Here is an 11507-nt window from a genome sequence, read left to right on the forward strand (position 1 = left end):
AAAGTGAAAGCGAATTGATTCCCGGCAGTTGTGGCGAGTGCTTTAGTGATCCTCCGTTTCATTGCAGAAACAATTCCATTGCAAAAGAGTTTTCGTTTCGTGTAGCGATGGTGAAAAGCGGCCGAGTCCCCAGCTGCACCAGTTGGAGCAGCAGGCTCCAAGCGTGGGGCTGTCACAGGGCATTAGTCACGTCCTTAACCAACAGGAAAGCCGCGGAGAAGAACAAATCTCACATCCTACAGCTTACAGGCTCCTTTCACACTCAGTGTTTTCCTTCCCTACAGAACGAAAAATTGCTCAAAACCATAAGCTTCCTGACCTCTACGTGATGGCCTTTCTTTCCAAACGTGAGAGAGAAGGCTGTGGTTTTGTTCCGCGAGGTGTGCAGAAAGCCACCTCTAGCCAAACCAACCAGCTGTCGGTGGATGGGTGAAGGCCACTTCCACTTCCCTTGGCAGGGTTTGAGGTGCCTGGCAGCCCAGCGGGCTGGGGTCAGCTCACCAGGACAGAACGTGTCCCACCATCCTTACACTCTTCCTTCTTACCATTCCTCTGCAGGAGGGCACCACGCTGAACAGCAGAACCCCCCTATCTAGCATCCAACTCAGCCGTGACTCGAAGACCCTGTGATTTTCATAGAATCATAGACTGGTTTGGGTGGAAAGGGACCTCGAAGACCATCTAGCTCCGAGCCCCCTGCCATGGGCAGGGACACCCTCCACTACACCAGGTTGCTCAAAGCCTCATCGTTGGGAGTTGTGCGGTGTTTTGCTTGCTGAGCTGGGCTTGGTGCCTGCAGAATAAAAACGCTGCCATGCTGCTGTTTGCTCTTTGTGCAATATCCCTTTGAGCACACTTTACTGTATCTCAGCTGATACTGTAGGAGATACTCAGCGTAGTATCTTTAAGTACAACAGCGACAGTCACACAAGGGAGGATCAGCACTTCCTACTGGGGATACAACTCGCGCTCCCCACCCCGAGATTAAAGGCACATTAAATATTTGTGTAGCTGTCACGCCCTGAGGCCCCATCAGGATTAAGGTCCACAGTACCCGGTGCTGTGAAAACCGCCGATAAGAGCTGGTCTCTGACCCAAAAGAACGCAGCCCCAGCTGGGCTGTACCCACTGCCCCGGGGTGGTTGGTCGCCTGGGCTGTCCTGCCGTGCCTGTTTCATCAACCTTCTGCTCGTGGAACAACCCGTTGAGTTACCAGTGGGGCCGAAGGGTGGAGGCTTTGTTTTAACGCCGCGTGCTGGCTCCTGTTTGGTTTACAGGTGAGGACCCTCTGCTGAAAATGCCCAACTTCTGCAAGATGCACTGTTCCTGAAGTGGGCAGGATGGGAGCTGGGAAAAATCCAAACCATGCGGCACAGGGGATGCTTTCTGCCTTGAGAAGTACCTCTTCTCATGGAACAAGCTTTTCCCCATTACAAGAAGAGGATTTCTGGTAGGTAGAAGCCCAGTCCTTGACCGTGGGAGGTCCACATTCAATTTCTGTTCCTCAGACATCCTGGGCAAGCGACTCTGCTTCTTTCTTGTGCAACTCCTTAGCTGTCAAACACTGCTGCTTCGCCCGGGTGTGTTGCAGGCATTGGCATGATCAGGGAGCCCAGCCTGCCCCGGGCTGCACGTGGTGGTGGGATGGATGAGCTGGCTCACTGCTGGGCGTCATGTTAGCCACTGGTTTCACAACTGGAAGAGGCCTCGGCAGCACCAGGGCAGGAAGCAGAACCAGTGACTGGAAGTGACTAACCCCAGGACTGGGGATGGGGTGAGAGGAGCACTTTCTGGTCAGGGCAGCCTGGCATTCCCTGCAGAGGAAAATCCTGGGATCAGGTGAGGCTGAAGGGAAGTGCAGGGGTGGGATTTGGACCTCTTGCTGGCAGGGACAGCAGTGGTGTCAGTGGGACTTGTCTCCTAATACAATGCTGCCTGTGGCAATACAGCCTTGCGAGTAAGTCAGGTCGAGCATTCAGTAATCCAAGAACATACGTAACGTGTCCCTCACCATCACCATCATCTGTATCCACATCTGGGAGATGATTGAATGTCTTCCTCTAGCAACTCAAAGCACTCGCTCCCCGCGGTGCTGGCTGTGTCCGAAGTGGGCAGCTGTAGCACAGCACCGCGCGCGAGGCAGAGCCCACCTCGACCTCCAGCGTGGCTTGTGGCTCGCAGCACGCCCGGGTCCCTGTGCCAGGCACTGGGCACAGCTCGGAGGTACGGAGCCAGAGGCAGCACAGCGCTGCGGGCCAAACAGAGGAGGAGATCGAGTATAATCCCTGCTGCTGCTCATCTGTGCCTGCCTTTCCGCTGCCGCTTCCCGGGACCCGCTTAGGCACTTGCACATCCCTGTGCGTTACCGTGCTGCGGCACAACGAGGAGAGCGCGGGCGATTGTGCCAGTGTGCTCCCTGGGACCTTGTTAGCCTCCAGGGATCTGCTCATGAGATGAACTGAGGTCTCTAATAACGGGCCCGTAGGCTGCTGCCTGGCACTCCGTGCGCGTTGCCAGCGGTACGCAGCCCGGCGTGGCCTGCCGGTGTGTTTTGAGGGGCTACCCCAGAGCTCCCAGCGTGGCACTGGCTGGGTGGCTGGTGAGCTCTGCCCCCAAGCAGAGGGCTGCTCCCAACGGCTCTGCTAAACTTTGTTCCCCGGAGAAAGGAGTTCATCCCGGTGAGATAAACCGCAGCCCTTTTGGCCCCTGTTCCAGGAACGGGCTGTCCCAGTCCTTGCCGGGCCACGTCTGCACGAGCCGTGGTTTTGCGAGATGGCCTGAGGGAGCTGTGCCAGAGAGCTGGTACGGCGCACTGGGAACCCTTCCCCGGCTGAATGCGAGCCATGCAGGGCCACACAGTGCCATGCCATGCCATGCCATGCCATGCCATGCCACGCCACGCCATGCCATGCCACGCCATGCCACGCCACACCATGCCACGCCACACCGTGCCACGCCACACCGTGCCATGCCATGCCATGCCACGCCATGCCATGCCACGCCACACCATGCCATGCCATGTCATGCCATGCCACGCCATGCCATGCCATGCCATGCCACGCCATGCCATGCCATACCATGCCATGCCATGCCACGCACACTGCTGCTCTGAGATCCCCGTGCTGTGCGTGTTCCCTGTAACCACGCACATCCCAGTGCCTGGAGCTGCCGTTTTGGTTATTTTAAGGATGGCAATGACTAATGTTTAGGTATCACCTTTCAGAACTCTTTAAAAATAGAAGTGAAGAAATGGCTTCACGTAATCCTTACCACGTACCGCCTTCCTGGCGGAGAGGAAGAGACCAGCCACGGTAGCAACAGGACATGAGTGTTTTGGAAATTAACTCTGATCCAGAGAGAGGCATCATACGAGTTATTTATACTGAGCCTTTTTCCTTCACAGGCTGCACAAAAAGTGGATCAGCGGAATGATTCCCATTTCCCAGGGAAGCAGAGGCGGGTTGCTCAGTGTCAGAGCTGGAGGAGGATCCGGATCTCTGGATCCTTCAGTTGATTTCAGCCTACTTGGTTGCAGCATCCTTGCCTTGCAATAAACGTATGGTCAGTCAAAGATAATTCTGGGAAGGAATTCCTGGACATACAGGATCCAGCATTTACGTTTTAAAGCCCTGCCAGTTCTTCTTGATAGGGATCAGCAAATGGTCCCTTCCCTGATTTCTTGCACACCGGCGTTTCCCAGCTGTGTGTGTCATCAGTGAATCAAATAAAGACAAATCTGGTCTCTCATTTCCAGTTAAGCCTGACATGTCGTACGGCACTGCAAAACATGTCAGGGACCCAACGCAGCTGATCTGGCGTGTCGTTGCCGCAAAAGGAAATTAAAACAAGTAGAGGTTTATGAAAGAAGACCCATTTTTGGCACCAGGCATGGATTTCCTGGCCGACTGCTAACACCAAAGTGCAGATCGTCTGCTTTATGTGAGCAGAGGGAAATCCCAGCGATTCATGCCACAGCATTAAAACGCAGGATTCTAAAAATAGCATTAAAGAGCTGGACTGGAAACAACAATAAAAACGAAAAAGAAAACCTTGTCTTTTTGTTCGCTTGCTTTTTTGAAAGTTGAATGCTAAATTCAACCCCCAGAGCTAATTTCAAAATGACGGGGCCTGGAAGGTGAGATGAGAATATCAAACTATCCGGGTGGCTTGTGCAGGCCGGCTGCAGGAGCCTCTTCTCCCTGCTTGGCATGGCTTGGCATGGCTTGGCATGGCTTTGGCTCCAGTCCTGGCCCTGGTATGTGGGGAGGTAGATGAGTCCGCTCTCCACTGACTTTGGAAGTGAGGACAAGCAGGGAGAGGACTGATGGGCCATAGACAGGCTGAGGATAAAGAATCACAGAATCATGGAATGGTTTGGGTGGGAAGAAACATCAAAGACCATCTAATTCCAACCCCTCTGCCATGGGCAGGGACACCCTCAAAGCCCCATCCAAGCTGGCCTGGAACACTTCCAGGGATGGGGCAGCCACAACTTCTCTAGGCAACCTGTTCCAGTGCCTCACCACCCTCAATGTAAAAAATTTCTTCCTTAGATCTCATCAAAATCTCCCCTCTTTCAGTTTAAAGCCATTGCCCCTTGTCCTGTCACTACACACCCTTGTCCAAAGCCCCTCTCCAGCTTTTCTGTAGCCCCTTTAGGTACTGGAAGGTGCTGGAAGGTCTGCCTGGAGCCTTCTCTTCTCCAGGCTGAACAGCCCCAACTCTCTCAACCTGTCTCCATAGCAGAGGCGCTCCAGCCCTCGCATCATTTTTGTAAAGAAGACACCTCCAGGTCTCTTCACTGAGTTTTCTCACGGATCTCCCTGAGCTCCCACTCGGAGTTTCTCCTGAAGGCCTAACTCTCCCCTTCCCCTTCCTCCAATGTGTTTGAAGGCTTCACTGTCTCCCACTGTTTTAGGCATCCCTCCACTCAGCCCTTACATTTCCTCTGCACCAGCTGACACACTAATTAGAGCTTTTGTGGAGCCAAATCACCGTACTACGGCTGCAAACCCAAGTAAGCCCCAACCAGGGCGTGACGCCGTTTAGGTGACGGGGTTCCAAAAGCAAAGGAGTGAAATCAGTGTGGTTGCCCCAGAGCCAGGGTTTATCCTGCACGTTGCTTGGAGGAAGCACAATGAATTGGGTCTCATCCTGCGAGACCTGTCCGGTGCAGGGCAGAGCTGCAGGTGGAGATAAGTGGAGGTTCAGGGTGAGCAGTTGGGAGAAAACCACGGCAATCTGGAGCTACGCCATCCAGGCTGCGTGGCCTTCAGAATTCAGCTTTTTATTTGTCTGTCGCGTTGGAGGACATATAAATCCTCACACGGAAACATCAAAAAGGACAAGTCATCAGTTTAAGACTGAAAAAATACTCCATGGAGGAGCAGAGAAGAACAGAAATACTTTTGGAGACAACTGCAGGGAAGGAAAGAGGGTACCTGGATAGTCCTGAGACTTTCCAGGCCTTTGAGAACTCCCCACAAATGCAGCTTTCTTTCATTTTAAAAAAGTAACGAGTCGAATTTAGCGGGGTTGGGTACTGCCTCGGGTACCCCAGCAATCCCCGTCTGTAAACGGGTGTTCTGCGAGGGGGCAGCAGGAAGGCACCGCGTAGCAGAAGACAACACGTTGCGTGCTGGTGAGCAGCAACGGGAGGCAGAGCTTGTGGTGGGATTCCAGCTGGATGAAACGATTGCTACTGCACAGGGACCTTCTTCTCTTTAAATCTGACATTTGTTTCAGATTTTTCAAAACTCACTTCTTTCAAAAGGAGGGTGATTTCCCAACTTTCACGTCCTCTGTAATGGTATCGTCATTCCTTTTCAACTGTCTTCATTTTTCCCATGATCTTCATAATTAATCCACATTGATACATGTCAAATTCATGTGCTTTGCTGTTTGACCAGCAAATACGTAGCGTTTGTTCCGATAGAGCCCAGGCCCGTCGCTCCAGGGTGTGCATGGTGAGACAGGATGGGGAACAGCTTCCCTGCTGAACCTGCCTTCCTCTTGCAATTACATTCCCTCCAACCCACGGGGAGAAGAAGAAGCAGGGAAGAATCCTTGTTGAGGACCCTTCAGATTGCATTGGGAGACCACACATGAAAACACAACGAATGTTATCCCACCGTAACGTGGGAAAAATCAAGCATCCCTAGGCCAGAGCAATGATGTCAGGGGCTGCAGGTTTCTGATAGTTGTCTTAAATACACAGTGTCCCTAAAAATACTGGCTCAGTTTGCTCAGGGACGGAGGATGGTTGTCCCAGGAGATGAACAATCCTTGCAGCGTTATTGACCCAAGGAGATCCTTTGGGCGTTCTCCTACGTGTGACTCCCTTTGCAAACGCCTCTTCTTTGGCAGGTTGGGAAAGCAAAGTTTATGAGAATTTCTAGTGTTTTTCCATTGGAAACGGAGTTTCTCAGGGAATTGCGCTGTCTGAGCGGAAGAGGTCAGGACCATGCAGTGGGATATTTGTACAGCTGGCTGATCAGATTGTCTTTGTATAGTTTTTCCAGAGGTCTAGTTATACGTGGACCTACTGATTCATTCCCAAACCTGACTCGTTAAAATTCATTAAGTAAGCACTTTGGTATGGCAATATCCAGGATTGCTCTTCCATATTTTTTTAGTGTTCTTGCTAATCTGTCAAATTTAGCAACTCAGGATGAAAGCCACAGTAAGAAAGAGCTAACGAGGTCCTCTTGCAAGGGTCTGTTCACACAACTCCCGTTAATGTTAATCGGCCTCACAGAGGCACAGCAGAAGGAAAATGTGCCCTAGAAGACAGAAAAATCTACTTATTTGTCCAGAGAGGTGATGATCAGCTGTTCCACAGCTGGAGTTGGTGAGAGCCTTATTTAGTACACCAGCTATAGCTGGTTTTGCTTTACTTCCCCACAAAAGCCACGAGACACGTTGCAGACCAAAAGATTGCCGAATAAATTCGGTCACGTTATTTATGCTATAACGGCCCACGACTGCACGCAAAAAGAAAAATAAAACCCCAAACCCACTACGGGCACCTTGTGTCAGCGGAGTGCTTCGCATCTGCTTGACTTCCAGCATGGATTTGAACTGTAAATAAGATTTCAGTGCGTTTCTGCCTCGCACCTCCAGTGAAAACGGCGAAAAATCGCAGCCGATGATGCGAGATGCGGGGCGGCGGTGGGAGCCCTGTACCCCTGGGCTCGCGTGCGGGCTGGGGTGGCCAGCTACAGCCGGGCTGCTCCGGGGCGAGAGAGGACAGCGAGCTGTGTCAAGAGCTATCAGGAAGGCTCGTCGCGGATGTGGCACGTCCCCCCCGTAGCCGTGTGCCGCCGGTGTGGCTGATCTGTGCAATCTGTTACTGGCTTGTCCTCCCCCCGCGCCCGCCCGTCCACCCGGCGCTCCCCTCTGTGCCCGCTGCCCTCGGCCGGACCCCGAGCCTGCTCGGGCAAAGATCACCGTGCCGCTCCGCACGCTGCCGCGGGCTCGCTGTGCTCGGGCTGTTCCCGTGACACAACTCTTTTCTCTTGCTATCCCTTCCCAAGCCAACCTTCATCATCTTTCCCGTCCTTCCTCCCCGAGAGCTGCTGCTGCGGTGCTGCTATAGTGGTGGCAGCCGTGACCGTGTGCGTGTGGCTGTAGGGCTGAACAGCAGCCGAGACCTTACCGTTGGTCAACGTGGAACCTTCACAAGACCTTGCAGCCTCCCTTCCCCTCTACTCGAAAGGGCTGGATCCCAGAAAGCTGTTGATTTTCATCTTTTCCTTCAGCGCTGGAAGAGATCTGACCAGTGCGAGGAGGTGACCGGAGCTGAACTGAACCGTAGGCTGAAATTTGCTCCCATAACTTCTCAAATAAAGTATTTCCAGAACCAGAACCAATAACTGCAAACAGTTTGTGGAGTGACAAAGAAGGTCTTTCTTCACTAAGTTCCATGAGAAGGAAAGCGAGAACGTGGACTGAGAAGTTTTGTTTCAGGTCAGATGAAGAAGCCAGCTTCCATTAGCTGATGTTTGCCTGCACAGGAAGGAGCGGGAGAGACACAGTTCTGCTCCACGCTGTCAGCGGGGCATGAGAAACTCCATGAGATCCAACACTGCTTGGATCTGCAAGGGCCAAGACAACGCAGCATTCCATGGGCAAGCAGCGTCGTTTAGCAGAACCAGATCCAGATGTTACCTATGGAAAGGGTCCATGGAGGGGCTGTAATCCAGCACCACCGCACAGGTGGACTCGGCACGTGCTGCGGACTCTCCTGGTTTGCAGAGCACTGAGATGGGTCTTCTCCAGCGGCGTGGGAGGCAGCAGGTCTGTGCTCACTGCCCAGCCACATCCCCCCGCGCCACGGCTGCCTGCCAGGGCAGCCCGTGCTCCAGCAAACCTGTGCTCCTGACACGTGCAAAACTTGAGCCGTTAAAAGCCATTTCCATGAAATCCACAATAAAATTTCATTCTCAGGTAAGGCATGATGGTTGGACTGGATGATCTCTAAGGTCTTTTCCAACCTAGAAATCTATGAATCTATGTTTAAAATCAATCAGGTTCTGGTTCATGGGTTGGTTTTTTTTTTGTTATTATTGAAACTACTCAGCAACAATCGACAATTCCCTACGACTGATGTTCCTCCGCCCTCTAATCCCACCAGCTCCTACCGAAGGATGTCGGCAGCGGCCACGGCGCTGAATTACCGCGTGTCAGCCTCGTAAAGGAAATCGTTAAAATTCATTATCGTTAAAAAGGTCAAGTAGCACGGAGGCGTCCCGAGGAGCCGAGCGAGGCTTCGCGGGCGGTGGTGGGAGCCCGGAGCTCTCGTGCAGCCGGCTCTCCGCGCGCACGTCCTGCTGACCCGGTCGATTGCATCACTCCATCTCCTGAGGCACAATCTGCATTTTTCCACATGGGCCCATATGGTACGTTAAATTGAATAATGAATTCGTATTTCCGGAGGAGACGAGCTCTCCAGCAAAGTGATGATTCTGGGAATTTTGAAAGGGGACAGCGGCTGGGGCTAGGGAAGGAGGTCTGGGACAAGCAGAGGGAAAGACCAATGGTTTCCCTTCTCAGCCCTGCCAGGACGGTGCTGGGCTCACATGTATACATCTCGGGTGTTTCCCAGCTGCTTTTTGGAGAATGCTAGGCAGGAAATTGATGCCACAGGGCAAACATTCATCCTTCCTGACGTCCCCCTCGAAGCGAGCGCTGGCTGGACCCACTGCCTGTGGAGTGCTGGTGCTGCCTGGCATCGTCCACAGCACAATCGGAGCGCGGCAGAAACCACTAAAACGTGTGCAAGGGTGGAAAAACAACCTAACCAAAGCCTGCCAGGTGTTTGCAACACCAACCTAAGGAACGCAGAGCTCACAGGAAAGCTGCTGCTCGTGTTGGACTTCCGAGCTGGGCTGGAGAAGCTGTCAGGCTGGCAGCAGGAGCGGGCGGTTTGGTGCCACGTCCCTTAGAGTCAGGTAGTCGTACCGCTGCCTTTTCCGTATTCGCATCCTGGAGTTGCCCATTGCAGGGAGAGATTGGAGGTGATGAGAATTCTCGTCGCCAGAGCCACCGAGGTGTGCTGCAGATGCCACCATGCCCATCTGCGCCTGCCCCCGCTCCCCCCTTGGCTGAGATCATAGAATCATAGAATGGTTAGGGCTGGAAGGGACCTTCAAAGGTCATCTAGTCCAACACCCCTGCAAGGAACAGGGATATCTCCAACTAGATCAGGTTGCTCAGGGCCTCGTCCAACCTGGCCTTGAACGTCTCCAGGGATGGAGCATCCACCACCTCTCTGGGCAACCTGTTCCAGAGATGCCAGAGCGAGCTCACCAGAGCTCTCTGCTCCAGGCTGGGGAACGGACTGGCTCCGCAGGGATGCCCAGCAGGGCTGGCTGCTGCCTGCACCCCATCGGTTTCCACGCTGGTGGTAACCCTGCCCGGCACGTGCTCAGGGCCCTGGCAACACTCCCTGGGAAGAGGAGTTAACAGGTGGAGACAACCCATAGCGGCATCGGCGCATTCGGTCGTGCCAACTTCAGCTGCTGGAGGGTCATGGGTGGAAAATCGTGCGTTGGGAGCTCTCACAGCTTTGGAGGCAGCTCCTTGCGAGGAGCTCCCGGCAAAGCACGCAGGTTGTAGGGGAGAGGGAGAGCGCGGTGAGCGGGGCACAGAGAGGGAAAGAAAGGGAGAAGGAGCCAGGTACCACCCTGGGGAGAGCAGGCAGCCTAACGACAGCGCTTCCTCTTAACGCTCAGCCCAGGAGATGAAGATCAAGGCAGCAGATTCTGCCGACTCAGCACGATCCCGGCGGGAGCACGGCGGAGCGGCGCGTTGAGCAACAGGCAGCGCTGGCAAGACTCGGCGTATCGGGAGGAACAATCTGAACAACTCACACGCCGGGTTCTCGTGTTGTAACAACCTCAGAGGCACCTGGGGAGGGTAGATGGACTCAGCGTGGCGCGAGCCTGCGGCCAGAGCCGTGGCTCTGGCTCCTCCAGCCCCTCGGTGCCGCCAGCTATCAGGTTTATTTGCATTCTGGCCCCAGCAGCGAGGTGGCCTGAGGACACGTTCTTCCTCGAGGTAGCTCTGTCCGATGCACGCATGAGCTGGACCCGCTGGATATTAAGACAGAATTAGCAGTGGGTCTGTAGCAGCGCTGGGATTACAGCAAACCCTTGCCTGGCTGCTGCTGGCAACAGCTTTAGTCTTCAAGACAGATTTTTAGCACCAGCTAAAGAGAAAGGGAGGCAAACAGGAGGATGGGAGCATCATAGAGCCTTTGGGTGCTTCTGTTTGTGGCTAAAGCCGTTGCTACAGCCACCGCCACCCACGTCCTGTGCCTCGTCAGCAGCAGCCTGGGCAGGGGCACTGGCCCATGTGCCCTCTTGGAGAGTGTACAGGTCATAGATTTCTAGGTTGGAAAAGACCTTAGAGATCGAGTCCAACCGTCCCTAATCCCCATTAAACCATATCCCTAAGTAGATCATCCACCCTATTCTTAAACACATCCAGGGATGGGGACTCGACCACCTCCCTGGGCAGGAGGTCGATCCGTCCTCTTCTCCGACGGCAGGTGAAACCAAAAGATGTTTGAAGAAAGGCAGTGAGAGCAGTTGGGGGGTTGAGAGCCTGTATCTGCAAAGGGATCCTCTCCTTTGCACGCCCATCGAGGTGTGCAGGGCTCAGGTCGCCCAACGCAGCCCTGGCAGCTGGAAAACAGCTGTGCTGAGCCAGAACAGTTTTTTATTGACATAAAGCCACTGCAATGGCTGAGACGAGTTCCCACCACCTGGGTTCCAGCCCTACGTACATCCCCAACAAAAGGCACAGAAGTCACCAGCGAACCCCGTTCCACAACCCCTGCTCAGCCTGGCCAAGCGCCAGCAGGGCAGCGGCCGCTGGCAAAGCCGGAGCACGGACGGGGACCGGACCACGTGCCCCCGGGCAGGAGCTGCTGTCCCCCTGTGCTTGCCTGCACCGTGCCCAGGCGGGAGATAACGGGGGAACAACTGGTTCCCAGAAGCACA

The sequence above is a fragment of the Tauraco erythrolophus genome, chromosome 11 (genome assembly GCF_009769465.1).
Source record: "Tauraco erythrolophus isolate bTauEry1 chromosome 11, bTauEry1.pri, whole genome shotgun sequence".
Classification (NCBI taxonomy): domain Eukaryota; kingdom Metazoa; phylum Chordata; class Aves; order Musophagiformes; family Musophagidae; genus Tauraco; species Tauraco erythrolophus.